The sequence below is a fragment of the Ursus americanus genome, chromosome 18, assembly GCF_024610735.1.
Source record: "Ursus americanus isolate L20-20 chromosome 18, mUrsAme1.1.p, whole genome shotgun sequence".
In the NCBI taxonomy this organism is placed as follows: domain Eukaryota; kingdom Metazoa; phylum Chordata; class Mammalia; order Carnivora; family Ursidae; genus Ursus; species Ursus americanus.
This window is the reverse complement of record NC_142144.1, coordinates 9,074,162-9,092,057: the sequence shown is the minus strand read 5'-3', so window position 1 is coordinate 9,092,057 and position 17,896 is coordinate 9,074,162. Positions and strand designations below refer to the sequence as shown.

At 42.2% G+C, this 17,896-nt stretch overlaps 1 long non-coding RNA gene across 2 annotated transcripts in view; it reads left to right on the top strand.

Annotated features, from left to right (window-relative positions):
• Positions 1-213: 213 nt before the first annotated feature.
• The window catches only part of LOC123788084 (uncharacterized), a 36,622-nt gene continuing 18,939 nt past the window's right edge, over positions 214-17,896 (top strand). For both annotated transcript variants that reach the window (XR_015727543.1, XR_006778407.2), the window contains exon 1: positions 214-397. This is a non-coding gene — a long non-coding RNA (uncharacterized LOC123788084). The remainder of the gene's footprint in view (positions 398-17,896) is intronic.

Genomic DNA, 17,896 nt, shown 5'->3' with positions numbered 1-17,896 from the left:
CCTAAACATAAATCTGCACGGAAACGCAGATTTGGGGTTCCCAGCTTCAAACCCTGGCAGGAAATGGGAAGCCAGGGCTTTGGAAGTAGGAGGAGTAGGAAAACCTGCGCCGGGACGGGGCTGGGTTCTGATTGGATGCAGTGCATGTCAATCGCGGCTGCTCGGTCGGTGAGCCTATCTGCCGGCTGGCAACCGCGGGATTGAGACGCCAGAAGCCTCGCGGGTTCGAATCTCTCCCTGCGAGATCTCGAGCACGTTCCTGCGTCTGCAGACTCAGTTTGCTCAGCTGCAAAGTGGGGGTGAGCGCGGCGCCTCCCGCCTGGCGCTGCGGCGCGGTCTCAGCGAGGCGCTGTTTGGAAGAGGCACCGGCGCCGGGTGCAGCAGAAGTCGGGGCTTGGTAAGTGAATACCCATCACCTGGGACTTTTGGCCTGAGACCGGCGCCAGCTGAAGCCCCTGGCGGCGGTGACGTGTGTTTCCAGTAATGGTCAGCTCCCATTCTGCCCCCTACCCTCTTTAACCAGTCCTCCCAGCTCCTGAAGGGCGGGGACTGTGTCTCAGGGCCCAACCAGGGCCCGGAGGAGGGCTGAGAAGGGCCGGGATGTTAGCGGCTGTTAAGATTCCCTCTGGGGCTGTTCACCAAGGGAGGGCGGGGCGTGTCTGGGGCAGAAAGGCCGCCACCTGCTGGTAGAGGTAGGCTGCCTCATCTGCAGACACTCTGGATGCCAGCCAGGAAGCCCAGGCCCAGGGGGGACAGGTCAGGGGGAATGAGGGACTCCTAATAGCCAGCAACCAGAGAGAGGAGGCAGGGAGGGGACATCTGAGTGGACAGACCGTGCCAGGATCCATGGCAAGACCTTCCAAGGGGAATGCCATCTCATTGTCCCTATCTTACAGATGGGGAAACAGAGGCTCAAAAACATTACAGGCAGTTAGTGCTTTGGACTCAAGCTTGTCTGGTTCCCAAACTGCTCTTTATCCTCCATCATGCGGCCTCTGGAGAGACTTTGAGGAGGGAGAGATACCTACACATTAGTAAGGTGGACTCCAGCAGTCCTATCTTGGGGCCAGAGAAAGGTGGGCACCCTCACATAGGTCCCTGTGCCCCAGGTACCTCTGTTGGACTCTTCTTGAATTGGTTGTGTTGCCCCTGAACCTCTGAGGAGTGTTCCTTCTCCATTCACCAGTCCGAACAGGGGCGGGGGGGGGGGCAAAGACAAAGTAGACTTCACTCCTGTGTGCTGGGAGGGCTGAGGCAGCTGAGCCTCACTGGCCCAGCCAACAGTTGCGGCAGTGGGAGGCGGGTACCCAGGAGGATGGGGTCGGTGGGGAGACCCTTGCAAAGCAAACAGAAGGGAGGAAGGACCACAGGACAGGCTGCTGGCCCCGGATCCCCCACTTTCCCCCTGGGGCCAGATTCACTCTCAGATTCACTGCCCAGAGTGAAGTTCCCATATTCCCAAGAGTTGCCTGGGCTCTGGGCTAGATTTTGGGCTTCAGGCTGAACTCAATCCCATCTTTAGCCTGGTGTGATCTTCACCCCCCTGGCATCTGTGCTGGTCACCTCATGGCCCCTCAGCCATCCTCATCAGGGCAGGAAGCTCATCTGGTGCCCGCAGTAGGTACCAGAATTGGCCACACTGCTCTAAGGCCATCAGCAGCCCCGCAGGGCCCCAGCCTTGCCCATACTCTCTCCAGCTGGCTCAGCTCAAGGCCAAGCTCTTACAGCCCTTTGGACACTGGTTCGAACAGGTCCCTGTCCAGCGGACTGGCCTATAGCCAGGCCAGATCCTGAAAGATGCCCCCTTGACTCCCCCAGCCCATTGTATCTAAAGCCCCCGTGCCCCACCTTCTCCTAAAGCCTGCCTCCCCCCCTTTCTGTTGGATCTGACATTCGCACTGTGGCCCAGACTCCCAGGACCACCCCCCCAGCCTTGCCTGGGGACCCTGCCCAGGTTCCAGCTGGCTGGCAAGCCCAGCCAAGCATCACAGCTCCCGAGACATCCCTGAGTGACAGGAAACAACTCGCTCCTTCCAAGAGGCGAAGCTCTGACAAACACTCACTAGGAAATAATAAAGTGGCAAAATAATTCTGCATCGGACACACTTACCAGAGCAGAAAGCGTCTGTGGAGGAGACAACATCTTGTACCATCTATCTTCCTTAAATCCCCACGCTGTGACAAAGTGGAGGGCAAAATCATGATGAATGATCGGACACATTTAGCCAGTACCTGTGCTCTGTAACGAGCGTGGCCCGGGAAAGGGGCTTTAATGAAGATCTGTGCCCCCGCCCCAAACTGGGCCTCGTCGGAAACAAGTCTTTATTACAAAATTGGCGCCTGGTTTTCATACCACGAAGGATGGAGGCGCGAAGTGTGACATGAATTAACGCTGGCACTTGCAGGGTCAGCCCAACCCTTGCTGGCGGTACAGAGACAAACGGGTTCGGCTCCCGCCACCACCCTGCGTCTGGTTGACAAGGTGCCAGTCGCCTTCCGATCGTGCGGGAACACGCCTAGGTTTTGTTCCTACCCGGCCCGCCATCATTTATTCTGTTGCCTCATTTGAATATGATGAATACTGTAGTCCTTTATTTGTTCACAACAACCAAATAATTGTAGATCCGTGGGCTTCGGGGCAATTAATCACATTTTTCCCTCCACCAATCCACTATAAACATGACATTGAACAATAAAGTACATTAACCTCTGCTTTGCACAAAACTTTGCTTATTTAAACACTGCAAGGTTATTTGTTTTCCTTCTTGCCAGGCCCCTGCCACAAGGGGAGGGTGGTGAGAAGGCCCACCTCATAACCAGCCGAGGCTCTCTGGCCCATCCTGGCCCCCAGCTCAACCGTGCACAGGGCGAGGAGCAAGCAGGTGTGGCTGCGGGTACCAGGGTGGGCATCTCCAGGGCAGGGCCTGTGACTGTGAGCACGTGTGCATACGCATGTGAGTAACACAGATGTACCCAGATGTGACTCTGGGTGTATTTCTGTGAATGCGTCTGTATTACATGTGTGTTCATATGCACATATATGTTTGTCCAAGTTTGCTCTCGGAGCAGAGGTTCTGAGGTCAAGACTTAACACCATGTGCGTGATTATGTTTGCGTATAGGTGTGTATTGTGTGTATACGTGTGCTTATATGTGTCTCTGTGTATAAGCATCCCTGTGTGTGCACGTGTGTGGCGATTTTAAAATATGGTCACTTTCTTCCTTCACATTTCTCCCATCAAGAGGTAGGGTCTCTGTCCTCCCCCGCTTGAATCTGGGTGGGCTTGGGACTGCTTCAACTAAATGAATGTGACAAAGGTGACGCTGTGTGATTTCCAAGGCGAGGTCATAAAAGGCCGTGCAGCATCCCCCTTGCTCATAAGAACCATCCCTCTTGGGGTCCTGAGCTGCCCTTTCAGAAGCCAGCTACTCCCGGGCCCCCATGCTAGAGAGGCCACATAGAGAGACCACATGGAGAGGCCCTGAGACTTCAGGAGGGAGAGGGATGCCCGGGGAGCCATGGCTGTCATCTCAGGCCAGGTGCCAGACATGTGAGTGAAGATGCCTCCAGCCATTTGATTCTTTCCACCTGTGGCCGTTGTCATGGCGGAGCCGCGACAAGCCATCCCCACAGAGTGCATGGGCACAAATGGTCATTGCTTTGTGCCACCAAGTTTGGGGTAGTTTCCTAGGCAGTAATATATGGCTGGAGCAGCATGTATTTTATGTGTGTGCCCAAAGCCCGTGTGAATGCACGTGTGCACGCATGCGTGTGTGTACTGAACGTGTGCATATGTCTCAGTGTGTCTCAGAATACACACGTTCCCAGGTCAGAGCCTGAGAGTCTAAGCATGTGTGTTTGGTGGTGTGTGCATGTGGACATGTGTTTTTGCAGATGGTGTGTGTGTGTATGCATGTGTGCACAATGCTTTCGTTCCTTCACTCAGCAGATATTTACCAAGCACCTGCTGTGCCACTCTCTTTGTTCTTCAGGGAACAAAACAAAGGTTGTATCTTCATGCAGCTTTCATTTTAACAGAGACAGACAATAGATGATAGACCTAAACAGTTTTTAAAAATTATGTAGTATGTTAACGTGGGCCAGGCAAGGGGATCAGCCAGTGTAAGAGCTCCAAAATGGGAGCACAGGGCCAAGTTCAAGGATGAGCAAAGAGGTGGAGGGAGTAGGAGAGAGTTATAAGGGACTCGGTGTGAGCCAGGCGGTAGGGGCCAGTTCAGAGTCCTTGGCTCTCTCCTAGGGCCTTGGCTTTTAGTTGTGGGTGAAATGTGGAGTCTTTGCAAGGTTCTGAGCATGGTGTTTCCTAACCAGCTTTTTTAGAGGACCACACTGGTACTTTCAGAATAGACTCTGGGGCAAAGGCAGAGTAAGGAAACCAGTTAGGAGCCTAGCCCAGCAGTCCAGTGGCCCGTGATAGTGGTGGAAGTGGTGAGAAGTGGTTTATTATGGATATTAGGAGAAAGTCCTGGAAACAAGATTTCCTGATGGATTGGAATGTGGGGTGAGAGAGTGGAGTCAGGGATGACTCCAAGATTTCTGGCTTGAGAAACTGGAAGGAGAGAATCACTGTTAGCCAGGATGGAGAAGGTTCTGGGAGTAGTGGGTTTGTGATGGGGGTAGATCAGGATATCTGTGAACCTCTGTGTCATCATATGCATTTATGTGTATGTGAGTGTGTACATCTGTGCAAGTGTCTGTATATATTTGGTTGGACTGTGGGCTCACATGGGTTTGTGTGCTTTAGCGTGTCTGTGTGTCTGTGGATAAACATTTGTGTCTTTAAGAAGATGCTGAGTGGGTATTTGTACTGTGTGTGTGTGTGTGTGTGTGTGTGTGTGTGTGTAGTGACTTTCTGTGTCTAAGGATTGACTGGATGTGCACAGCCATGCAGGGACAGTGCTGGCGAGGCCAGCCCCCCACTGCAAGGCTTGTCTTGGGTGGGCGGGGTGGAGGTGAGGTTCACTAGAGCAGAGTTGTGCCGAAGAAGCTCCTGAAAGAGGACCCCAGAGCAGGGAGAGCCAGGCTTTCATGGAGCAGAAGTGCTGAAAGCAGTAGGCCCCCTGTGGATGGGGCCGAGCGCCCTCTGCACTAGGTGGTACCCGCATGCCGACAACAGGGGATCGGCCAAATGGATTGTGCATCACCACAGGGTGGAATATGGCCTTGCCTTTGAAAATGGCATCTTTAGGGAATAAATCTTTGGGAAAAATCTTTGGGAAAAGCAGTTCTTCCGAAAGAGAAGCCATCAGGTGCATACTCCGTCAGCTCACAGCCCCCGGACTTCTTGCCTGCACTGTGCTGTCTTCCTTCCCAGTGGGGTGAACAGAGGAGCTGCTGTGCTCCTCAGGGAAGCATCCCCTTGCCCCCGAAAGAGCCTGGTTCCATCTTTCCTTCACTGAGGTGCTGACTGCAGCTGCCCTGTCCGGTGTGGTATCGCGCCTGGAGCACACCCATTCCTAGAGCCTCAGGTACATGGTGTGTGGCTACTGATTTGGGGAGCACATTCTTTTCTATTCCAATCAGAAAAGATGATCTAAAACAGGACAACCACTGTTGTTCATAGTTTCGTCATTTTGTCCCAAGGCTATCTTAACTGTCCCATCCTCTGTCATAAAATAGTCCAAGTTCATGTGGATTGCCTCCACATTATACAAAAGAATCCCGTTAGATCTATGTAATAGATCATTACATCAGCGATTTCGTGCTGATATGGATGGACACGCGATTCGCTGGCGATTTTGGAAAGACACGTGCACACCGGAGGGTGTGTGTGTATTTACAGTTTATGTAAACAGTATTGTGTAACATAAACTGTTTTTAAGATCTGTCTGCATCGCTCTGTGTCCTTATGATCCTTTGCTTCATGACAATAGCGAGGGCCAACCCAGGGTGCCACTGTCTTCCCACAAACCCGCAGCAAGCATCCTTGTAGATTTCCCATTGTGCACGTATGTTAGAATTTCTGCGGATCCTGGTGTGTGGTGTGTGTGTGTGTGTGCGTGCGCGTGCGTGTGTGCGCTTAATTTGCATAAGTACTATGGGACCACTCTCCAAAGAGGCTTTACCAATTTACACTCCCGTTGGCCATGTGTGAGGGATCCTATCTTCCTCATTTCTGCCATTAATTGGTATTACCCAGCTTTCTAGTTTTTGCCAGTCTAAAGGTGTAAAGTGCTGTCTTGTTTTAATTTGCATTTCTTTGACTGCTAATGAGTTTGAGTATCACTTCATGTGCTTATTAGCTTTGGGGGTTTCTTTTTCTGTAAATTGCCTGTCATATCATTTGCCCATTTTTCTATTGGACTTGATGCCCTCTTCGTATTGCTTTACAGAGCTCCTTGTATATTCTAGATGTTAATCCCTTGTCAGTTTTAGACTTTGAAAAAAAATCTCAATCCTATCATCTGACTCTTAATTGGCCCATGTTATTTTTTTTATTAAACACAACTTCTTAATTTTGATGTAATCAAATCCAGCAAATTTGTGCATGATGGTTTGTGCTTTTCAAGTTTTGATAAGTAAGCCTCCTTGACTTTCCCTAAGCCCAGAGAGATCCTCCCACACTGGTTTCTGTTAACCCTATGATTTTTAGCTTTCACATTTAGATCTTTAATTTTCTTAGAGCACCCCCTCCCCCGTGTATGTAAGGCTAAACAGGGAATAAGTTATAATTTGCTCAGTAGATTGAGCCATTTTTCACTAGTCCAAAATCATCCTCTTCTTCCCACCTCCTTTACCCCTGTTAAGTTCCTGTGCTTATGTAGGTAGGTCTTGGAGTTCTCTGTGTTTTGCATTGATACAGTTTTCTGTTCTTACGCCAACACTGCAGGAGGCCTTTGTGTGTGTGTGTGTGTGTGTGTGTGTGTGTGTGTGTGTGTACTATGGATTTATAATAGGTCTCACTGTTTGGTAGGGAAAGTCACCCCCTCACTGCTGTTTTGTTGGTTGGTTGGTTGGTTGGTTGGTTGGTTTGGAAGTTGACTTAGTTCTTCATGTATCTTCCATTACTCCATATAATTTTCAGAGTAGATTTACCAAGTTTCTTTTTCAAAGAAAATACACATAGACCCACACTTATATATATAACTGTACTTATGATGGGGATTGCAGTGAATTGCTTAATTAGTCTGGGGAGAGTTGACTTGGTTATAATAAGATTAAGTCATTCTCTCCAAGGATTGTTAGTTATTCAAGTTTTAAAGTTCAGTTCACAGAGGTCCTTATAAGTTCTTGGCTTAATTCTCTGATAACTGATTTTTGTTGCAGTTGCGATGTTATTTTTTTATTGTACTTTCTTCCATTTATGATTTATTATATTATATTACATCTTTTGATATTTTTGATATTTTGATATTATTTAATTTTGATATTTTGCATTTTTTGATATTTCTTTTTTTTTCAAAGATTTTATTCATTTGAGAGAGAGAGCGAGCACAAGCCAGGAGGAGGGGCAGCGGGAGAGGGATAAGCAGACTCCCCAATGAGCCTGGAGCCTGATACGAGGCTCTATCCCAGGGCCCTGAGATCATGACCTGAGCCAAGGCAGACACTTAACTGACTGAGCCACCCAGGTGCCCCAGTATTTCATTTTTTATGACATTTTGTAGTTGGCTATCGCTGGTTTAGGAAAGTATTGATTTTTGTAGGTAAATCTCATGTCTGAGCAATCTTAGCTGAATTCCCTTGCTCTAATAATTGGTCTGTTAATTCTGTTGGTGCCTACCTAGATGGTTAGTCACATCTATAAATAATGACAGTTTTAGGTCTTCCCTTCCACTTTGTTAAACAGTATGAGTTATTATTAGGGCCATCTTGTTTTTGTCTAGGACGTGAAGATATATATGCCTAAAATTTTTCTATCATGTATATTACTTGTTTGAGGATGTATAGACTTTATCAAATTAAATAGATTTTTTCTACTTCAAGTTTTGAGGGTTTTTTTAATCATAAAAAGGTACTGGACCTTATAAAATGCCTTTTCTGTGTCAATTGAGATTATTATATATTATTTCTCTCCCTCAGTTAATTTTGAATTAAATGGAAGAGTTTTCTGTTGCTGAACTATCCTTGAATTCCTTGAATATTATGTATTATTTCTAATACATTTTTAATGTATTTTTAATACATTGGATTCAGTTAGCACTTTTTTTTTTGGTTTTTTTTTTGTGTTTTTTTTGAGAGAGAGAGTGAGAGCAATGGGGAGAGGGGCAGAGGGAGAGAGAGAATCTTAAGCAGGCTTCACGCCCAGTTGGAGCCTGATGCAGGGCTTGATCTCACCATCCTGAGATCATGACCCGAGCTGAAATCAAGAGTTGGACCCTTAACCGAGTGAGCCATCCAGGTGCCCCCAGTTAGCGATGTTTTGTTTAGGATTTTTGCATCTGCTTAAAAGTAAAATAGGCTTACAGTTTTCCTTTTTGCATAGTTCCTATCTGGTTTTAGGAGCAGGATTATATTAGCCCCACAAGAATAGTTGGGCAGAGTTCACTATTTCTCTGTTTTCTGGAACAACTTGAATAAAATTGAAAATAACTATCCCTTAGAAGTTTAGTGGAATTCGTATGCAGCCCCTGCATAAAACCATCTGGACCTCGGACTGTCGTGGGGTGGGGTGGAGAAAGAGAAGGTAGCTGACTACCAGTTTGATTTTCTTAGTATTTATTTGTTCGAGGCTATTTATATATCTGTTCAAGTTTGCTGTCTCTTGCACAAATTTCAACATTTTATATTTTCCTATATGTTCAAGTATCTCATATAGGTTGTTGAATTTGTTAGGACAGATTCATAATATTGTTATTATTATTAGGTAGATAATACTTCTATCTTGCTATTAATTATCTTTTTCAAGAAAAGCTTTTGGTTTGGTTAATCTCCGCTTTTTTTCTTCACTATTTCATTGATGAGTGTCTTTATCTTTATTTCTATATTCAGTTTGTGCTGTTTTGTTCCTTTTCATTTTCCTGTTCCTTGATAATGATGCCATAAATTTCCCACTAACTGTTGTCCTTAGCTGTGTCCATAGTTTTGACAAGTACCATTTTTTTTTAAATAATGATTTTTTATTATATTATGTTAGTCACCATGACAAGTACCATTTTTCTTAGCATCTATTTCCAAACACTTCTTTGATCTCTTTAGTACCGTGGTAAAGTCTAGGGGCCCTGGAGCCTGTCTGCCTGGGTTTGAATCCCTTATGAACTATTCAGTAGCTGTTTGACCTTGAGCAAGTCACTTAACCTCTCTGTTCTTTACTTTTTTCATTTCTGTAACTGATATTTAACATTTAAATGAATATCAGCTCATGTAAAGACCACCACAGAACATGACTACATATAATAAGAATTATGTAAATGTTAGCTATTACAGTTTCCAAGCATATGGGACACCTCAACTCTCTTTTAATTGCTTTCAATTGTTCATTTCTAGTTAGATAGTAATCTTAGGGGGAAGATTCCCTACATCCTCTGGAAAGACAGAAGGGGGAGACTGTGAGCCCATATGAGTTTGGAGACCTTTATTTATTAGAGGGACCAGTCTTTGTGACCATGGCATTCTCCCTTGAAGGCTTCCCTGCTAGGTGTGAGGAAGGAGAAGATGGGTTGCTTCCAGGATGGACAGCTGCAAGGTAGATGAAAAGGAAGGACAAATGGGCAAGAATGTCAAGGGCACTGACATGAAACGGTTCAAGAGATGATTCTTGAAAGGCAGCGCAGATAAAATGTGGGGTTTGAGGGTGAAGAAGGGTCAAGGATGACTCCAGGGTCTACAACCAGATAGGTGTAAGTGCTGATTCCTGAGATGGTTAAAACAGGAGAAGGAGCAATCCAGGAGGTAGAGGAGGGAGAGTAGAGGGATTCAGTTTTGGATACGTGATGCTGGGTTTGATTTGGCCAGGGCCTGGAGTATGGGTCTGGGGCAGGAGAAGAGGGATGAGAGGAGAAAAGTGGGCAGGTCCACTTTGAATGAATGAGTATGAATATTAACATAAATGCAAAGAGAGCAACAAGAATAGGTGTGTTAAGCAGGAGCTGGACATGGTGAATTCTGTGTTTTAAGCATACCACCGACTCCAGTATGGAGAATGGTCGTAAGAAGAGAGAACAGAGGAGGGAGACAAGTTGGAAGGGATCTGGACTTACCAGACACTGGGTATCACCCAGAGATGGTTTCATGAGTATGTAACCTTTATAGTCACACTGGGCTCTCCTTCATGCTCTGCTTTTGCTATTTTGAGCTTCTTAATAATTTTATCTTTGTATTGTGAGTCAAGTCTGATGGACAAGGGATTGCGTGTATGTGCAAAGGAGATGTACACAATATGGACATCTGCCACGGTTCCTTGCTGCCCCATGTGAGTGCAGCATTTGTGATGCCCTGTGAGCACAGAATTCAAGTGGACCCATGCGTCTTGCATGTTCATAACTGTTTCATTGGTAGCCTCTACGTTTGAAGAAAAGCTTGCCTGGATATAAAATCTTAAATATTTTTAAAAAGTTGCTCCATTTTTAAAACATAAAATGTTACTGTCTGGAATCTTGATGACATCCTGGTTTTCTTTTTTTTTTTTTTTAAGTTATTCATTTTTTTTAAAAAAGATTTTATTTATTTATTTTAGAGAGAGACAGCCAGCGAGAGAGGGAACACAAGCAGAGGGAGTGGGAGAGGAAGAAGCAGGCTCATAGCGGAGGAGCCTGATGTGGGGCTTGATCCCAGAATGCCAGGATCACGCCCTGAGCCGAAGGCAGACGGTTAACGACTGCGCCACCCAGGCGCCCCCATCCTGGTTTTCTTTTGCATAGAAGTCACTTGGACTTTTTAGTCACTAGCCACATGCAGCTATGGAGCACTCGAAGTGTGTCTGATCTGAATTTAGATACAAAATACACACCAGATTTCAAAGATTTAGTAGGGAAAAAAAGTAAAATATCTCATTAATAACTTTTATATTCATTACATATCAAAACAGCAATGTTTTGAGTGTATTGGATCAATTAAGGTGCACCTGGGTCACTCAGTGAAGCGTGCAACTCTTGATAACGGCTCAAGTCATGATCTCAGGTTTGTGAGATCGAGCCCTGTGTGGGACGCCACACTGGGCATGGAGCCTGCTTGGGATTCTCTCTTTCTTACTCCCCATGCCCCTCCCCCCCTTAAAAAAATTTGGGGTGCTTACATGGCTCAGTCGGTGGGGCATCCGACTCGATTTTGGCTCAGGTCGTGGTCTCAGGGTCATGAGATCTAGCCCTGTGTAAGGCTCCACGCTCGGCACAGTCTGCTTGAGAGTCTCTCTCTCCCATGTGTGTGCGGACTCTCTCTCTCAAATAAATAAAATCTTAAAAAATGGATTAATTAAAATACATTGTTAAAATCAATTTCACTTGTTTTCATTTCATTTTAAAAGGTGGCTGCTAGAAAATATAAAATACATATGTGGCTTCCATTTGTGGCTTACATTATATTTCTATTAGACAACACTACTTCAGACTTTCTGTTCTGCTGTTATAAGACAGCACAATCTGCTTCCTCTCACACTTCGTTCTTGTTATCTGAACCTTTCACTTCCCCTAGTGTTCCCTCCTTGTTCCATTTGTTTTCAAGCAGTTTCCTTTCAGGGTTTAACTTCTGGAAGTGAGTCTTTTCTGGGTATCTTCTAGATCGTTGAGGACTTAGACCCCCAACAGAATTCACTGTCCACATCACCTTTTCTGTACTCAGAACATCCCAGCTTTGTCCATGACTCCCAGATTTGCTTGTCCAGAGCCCACTCAGGGTAAGGTATTCTCCCTTGGGGTATGCAAATGTTCTGGAGATGTGGGGGCTCTGTGTCCAACAATAGTCTGATATATATAATCAGCCATATAAAAAGATGATATACAAAGGTGAGCCATTATAATGTCAAATGCTACAATTCATAATGAAAACAGTTATGCATATCTGTGTGCCTAGCACCAAGGAGATGCAAGAAGAAACAAATAGAGACAAACTTAGGTAGTAAGAGGCTTTCATTTACTTCTCTAAGTTCATGACATATATATAAAAAGTAATAATATAAAACACCTATAAATATAACTAATGAGATAAGTCTGATATACAATCACACTGACCAACAATTAAAAACAGTGATGGCACATTCCTTTCAGTGTTCCTATTGATTGCAAAATTGGCTTTGTGTTAATTCAAAAAGAAAACAAAGGAATAGTGAGATAACGTTCTCTGATCAGAATGCAATAAAACAAAAAATTACTCACAATACCCAAGTATTTTTCTGCCTATAAAATTTAGAACTTGCAAACCATTCTTGGGTCTAGAAAAAATCAAATCTCAAACTTCAAAGTGTTAGAAAATAGTGGTAGTGAAAATCCTGTTAGGCCTGTGAGAGGTAAAACAGCGCCCAGAGGAATATTGATAGCTTTTGGATATGTGTATTAGTGATAAAGAAAGAATGAACAAAAACGCATCATGGTTAGCTCAAAAAATTAAAAAATTCGGGCACCTGAGTGGCTCAGTTGGTTAAGCGACTGCCTTCAGCTCAGGTCATGATCCTGGAGTCCCAGGATCAAGTCCCGTATCAGTCCAGCATCGGGCTCCCTGCCCAGCAGGGAGTCTGTGTCTCCCTCTGACCCTCCCCCCTCTGTGCTCTCTCTCTTTCTCTCTCATTCGGTCTCTCAAATAAATAAATAAAATCTTTAAAAAAAAAGAAAATTAAAAAATGAAACCTTAAAAAGTCAGGAGGAAGAAATCAGAAAGAGAGCAGTGAACACCGATGAATTAGAAAAGAGAAAAAAAATAGCATTACTAAATCCAGGTCCCAGTTCTTTGGGGGAAAAAACAAGAATATATCTGTGGTTTGGTAACTGAGAGAAAGTAAAACTACACAGAGTAATCATGACAGTTGGGGAAATAAATGCAAATAGTTACAAGCATTGTAAGAGATAGTTTTGCTCAACTTTATGTAAATCAGTTTGGAAACTAGAAGAAATGATACTTTTCTTAGGAAAAAAAAAATTGACCAAAATTGACTCCAGAGGAGAAAGAAATAATAAACCCACAAATTACCATAGAAGAAATAGAAAATGCCACTAAAGATTTACTCACCTACTTGAAAAACAAACTGTCCCAGACAGTTTTCCAGGGGAATTCTACCACTTTTTTAAGGGCCAGATAATTCCAATGCCATTTAAACTGTTCTGGGGCCTGAAATTTTTTTAAACATTCAGATTGTTTTTGTGAAGCAACAGAGACACACAGATACCCATATATATCACATATGCATACATTTATGAATATTGATACAAAAATCCAAATTAAAATAATAGCAAACAAAATACAGCAGTGCTTCAAAACAAAACAAAACTAATACACTATGACCAAGTGTTTACTACAGAATACAAGAATGGCACAATATTTTAAGTTCTAATAGAATTAATTAAAATCTATGAAAATCAGTATTTTTAAACATATCTATTGTGTGATGAAGAAAGAATAGTAAAGTTAATGGTAGGACGTAGGACATAGATATATGCTTGTTCAGTGCAACATTCTTTCGGCTTTGGTGTATGTTTGAAAAATTTCATAATAAAATGTTGGTAAAATATCTATTAATAGAATTTATCATATTAGTAGGTCTAAGGAGAAAGGTCACAAGATCATCTCCATAAACACTGAAAAGGCATTTGACAAAATTCAATATCTATTCTTAATTATAAAGCATTTAATAAAATAACATAAAAATAGACTCATCTCAACCCATAAGCCAGCATTATGCTTAATGGGGTAACACTAAAAGCATTCCCATTAAAGTCAGGGTAAAACTAAAATGTCCAATATTATCATATTGGACTATTATTTAGCATTGTTGTGGAAGAAATAACCAGTGTAATTAAAGAAAGATATTAGAGGTATGAAAATAAGAAAGTGAGACATTAAATTATCTTTATTTGCAGATGATAAGATAGAATGATATGATTGTGTAGCTATAACCCAAGAGACTCAGTTGAAAAACTATTACAAAAATAAGATAGTTCAATAATATTGTTGGGTACAAAATTAAAAGAAGAATCGAGTATTTGTATACCGCTCTCTTGATACTTAAAATACTCAGTATTTTATCATAATAAGAAATGTGTGATATATATGTGAATAAAACTTTGAAATACAGAGGCTCACAAATGATGACTTTAAACACGGAAAGTTATCTCATGTTCTTGGGTAGGAAGACTCAAAGATGACAGTTCTTTTAAAATTAATTTACAGTGTAATAGGATCCCGCTAAAATGCCAACAGTATTACTTAAGGAAACCAGCTGATTGATTCTAAAGTTCACATAAAAATGAACAAACCCAAATGGAAACGAATTTTTTAAATGTCAAGAAATTAGGGAGAAATAGGGTGGCAGATACTAAAACAGTGTAGTAATGGTACTTGTGTGTATAGACAGATCAATGATACAGATAAAAGTTCAGAATTTTCCCAAAAATGCACAGTAGCTTAGTATAGCTTTAGAGGTGGCATTTCAGGGGCGCCTGGTTGGTGCAGTCGTTAAGCGTCTGCCTTTGGCTCAGGGCGTGATCCTGGCGTTCCGGGATCGAGCCCCACATCAGACTCCTCCGCTGGGAGCCTGCTTCTTCCTCTCCCATTCCCCCTGCTTGTGTTCCCTCTCTCGCTCGCTGTCTCTCTCTCTGTGTCAAATAAATAAATAAATAAATAAATAAATAAATAAATAAATAAATAAATCTTTAAAAAAAATTTAGATGGCATTTCAGATCGGTGGGGGGAAGATTGATCATTCAGTAATATGTCTTGAGATAACTGGATAGTCATCTGGGGGAAAAAGTTGGATCCCTGGTTTGTACTTTGCACAATTAAATTTCAGGCAGATCAGAGGTTTAAATAGAAAATGAAACCATAAACCATAGGAGAATGTTTTTGTAATCTTGGCAAAATTGATCTTGGAATGGCAAAGCCCTTTCTAAAAGCCATAAAATGATTGATAAATTCAACTACATTAAAAAAAAATCTGTAAGAAAAAAACCATCAGAAGCTAAATCCGTAGAAACTACATATTGGGGGGAATAATTTGCAACTCATCACAAAGAGCCAGGTTCTCTAACATATGAAGCATTCCTAAAAAATTAAAAAAATAGAAAGACAACCCTATACAGGAAAAATGGGCAGAGGCTCTAAAGTATGCATTCTCAGTGTATGGCCTGTGGTCCCCAAGAGGGCAAAAATAATTTCTTGGGGAGCAGAGTATCTCAGATATGACAATGGTTTGTGGCCGTTCAAAGCTCAACTCTAAGGAATAAATCTTATTCCTTAATATTTAATTCCTGTTGATAGAAATGAAATTTAATTTTTAATTGGTTGATTTAACAAATGTATTGTTTGTAATAATATAAATTATAAGAAAATAATTGTAATAATTAATGAAAGCAACATTTTCTCCTTTTAGGGTTAATAATGAAAAAGTGTTGAGAAATACAAATCTAAAAAAAAAATAGTTGACAGAAAAGAACATACAGATGGTTGTTGATCCTATAAAAATAATACTCCTGTAAAAGCTTTATGGAAATAGTCAAGGCAGCATTATTCATAATAGCCAAATGGTGGAAACAGCCCGAACGCACATCAGCTGATCAATGAATAAAAATGTGGTAGATCCAGGCAATGGGCTGTCACTCGGCCGTAAGTAAGGAATGAAGCGCTGACACCTGCTGCTACTTGGATGAACTTGGACAACACCATGATAAGCGAAGGAAGCTAGTCACAATAGAGCACATATTCTGTGATTTTATTTACATGAAATGTCTAGAAAAGGCAAATCTGTAGAGGAAGTGGTTGGTTGCTTAGGGCTGGGGGTGATGGGGTATTTGGAAGAGTGATTGCAAAGGGCACAGTGTTTCTCTTGGGGTGATGACATGTTCTAAAATTGACGGTGGTGGTGGTCCCACAGCTCTGAATATACTAAAAGGCACTGAATTGTACACTCTCTGGGTGAATTGTTTGATATGTGAATTACATCCAATAAAGTGGTTACCAAAAAAATAACCAGTAGTAGCAGTTCTTAGTCTTTCTTTGGAATGGACCACTATAGTGTCTCTCAAAAGCCGTGAAGACTCTCTCCAGAAAGATTCGTACATGGAGAAAAGTTTGCATTTAATTTCAGTGCCTTTGAGGACCCCCAGACGCCCTAGGAGTCCATGTGGCTCAGCCTAAGAACTTCTGCAAAATATTTAGTGACATGGAAATATTTTCATTAATTGCCATTAAGTAGAAAACACAGTTTTATAAAAATAGAATGATTAGAAGGAGTTCATTTCTGTGGTGCGTATCAACTCTTCTCATTCTGGAACATTTCTTGCTTATTCTTGTACATTTCTTATTTATTTAGGTCTCCTTTTATGTCAAGTTGTATGGTTCTCTTCATATGTCTGCACTTCTTTTTTTGCTATTTAATAATTTGTGTTGCTCCCTTGAATTGTATTTTTATTCCAATATTACTTTGAATTTTTATTGCTGCCAGATTTATTTTATAAGTGGCCACCTTACCAAATGCTCTTCGTTTTTTGACTTTTTACCCTTCCATCTTATTTAATTTTCAGAATGGAAATATCGTTATTGTTTTCTGAATATAAAAGTCATACATGTTCATCATTTTAAAATTCAAACAATTTAAAAGATTAGAAAGTGAAAGTACCTCCATAATTCTGCCCCTAGAGATAGCCACTGTTTCTTATTAGTTGTAAGTATTTTTCAGTTAATTAGCTGGGGCTTCCCAGATAGAAAAATCATATCTTTAATTAATGTGTGACAAGGATAATGTTTGGAGGATATTAAGCCAATGCATTTTCTTTAAAAAAGAATCTTAATTATGAAATATCTTAAACATACAGAAAGGTACAGATATAACATATTCATTTTATCATTGTCAGAGTTTTGGAGTCCTTCCACCCATCCCTTCCTTCTCCTGGGGCACCACCCATCCCCATATGTTTACAACATAAACATCTATCCACAAACAATACACAGATTTATTCTGCCTGTTCTTCAGTGTACATGAATTGTAGCATTCTGGCTATAACTTTTTGAAAGACTTTGAGATTTACTCAGGTTGATACACATAGATCTAGTTTTCATTTTATCTGCTTGCTAGAATTCCATTGTTTTGCCATTTCCCTTCTAAGGTCCAGTTGTTTTCATTTTTAAACAATAACATACAGTACATGATAAACATTTGTGTCCATGTCTTCTTAGGTACACGGGGAAGATTTGTCTAGGGTAGATATGTGGATGTGGAATTGCTACATCACAAGGTCTGTGCACTGGACTAGGTCCAATATTACCAAAATATCTCCAGTGTGATCATACCAGTGTACCCACCATGGTTCCCACCCGCGTTCCCACCAGCACCGTGCTCTGTAAGCGTGCTTGTTTCCTTGTAACCTCCCCATCAGGTACCATCTGATTTTTAAGTTTTGCCAGTGGATGGATATGAAACGTATCCTGTTGTCACTTTAGTTGCATTTTCTTGATTACCTGTGAGGTTGCAGAGCTTTTTACTTATTATTTACTATTGAGATTTTCTCTTCAGAGTCCCTGTTCATAGCCTTTGTCCATTTTCCCCCCTCATTGATTTGTAAAGTTCATTATATATCGTGGACACTAATATTTTGTTGCAGATCATTTCTCCCAGACTATGCTCTGTTTTCACTTTGTTTATAGTATCATTTATTGTATGCAAATATCAACGTTTGCCTTTACGGTTTAGCACTTTTTCTGTCTGGCTTAGGAAATCCTTCCCACGCCAGTGTCATAAACACATGTTCCTATATTTATTTCTAAAAGTTTCAATATTTTTGCAATGTATAATTAGTCTTTA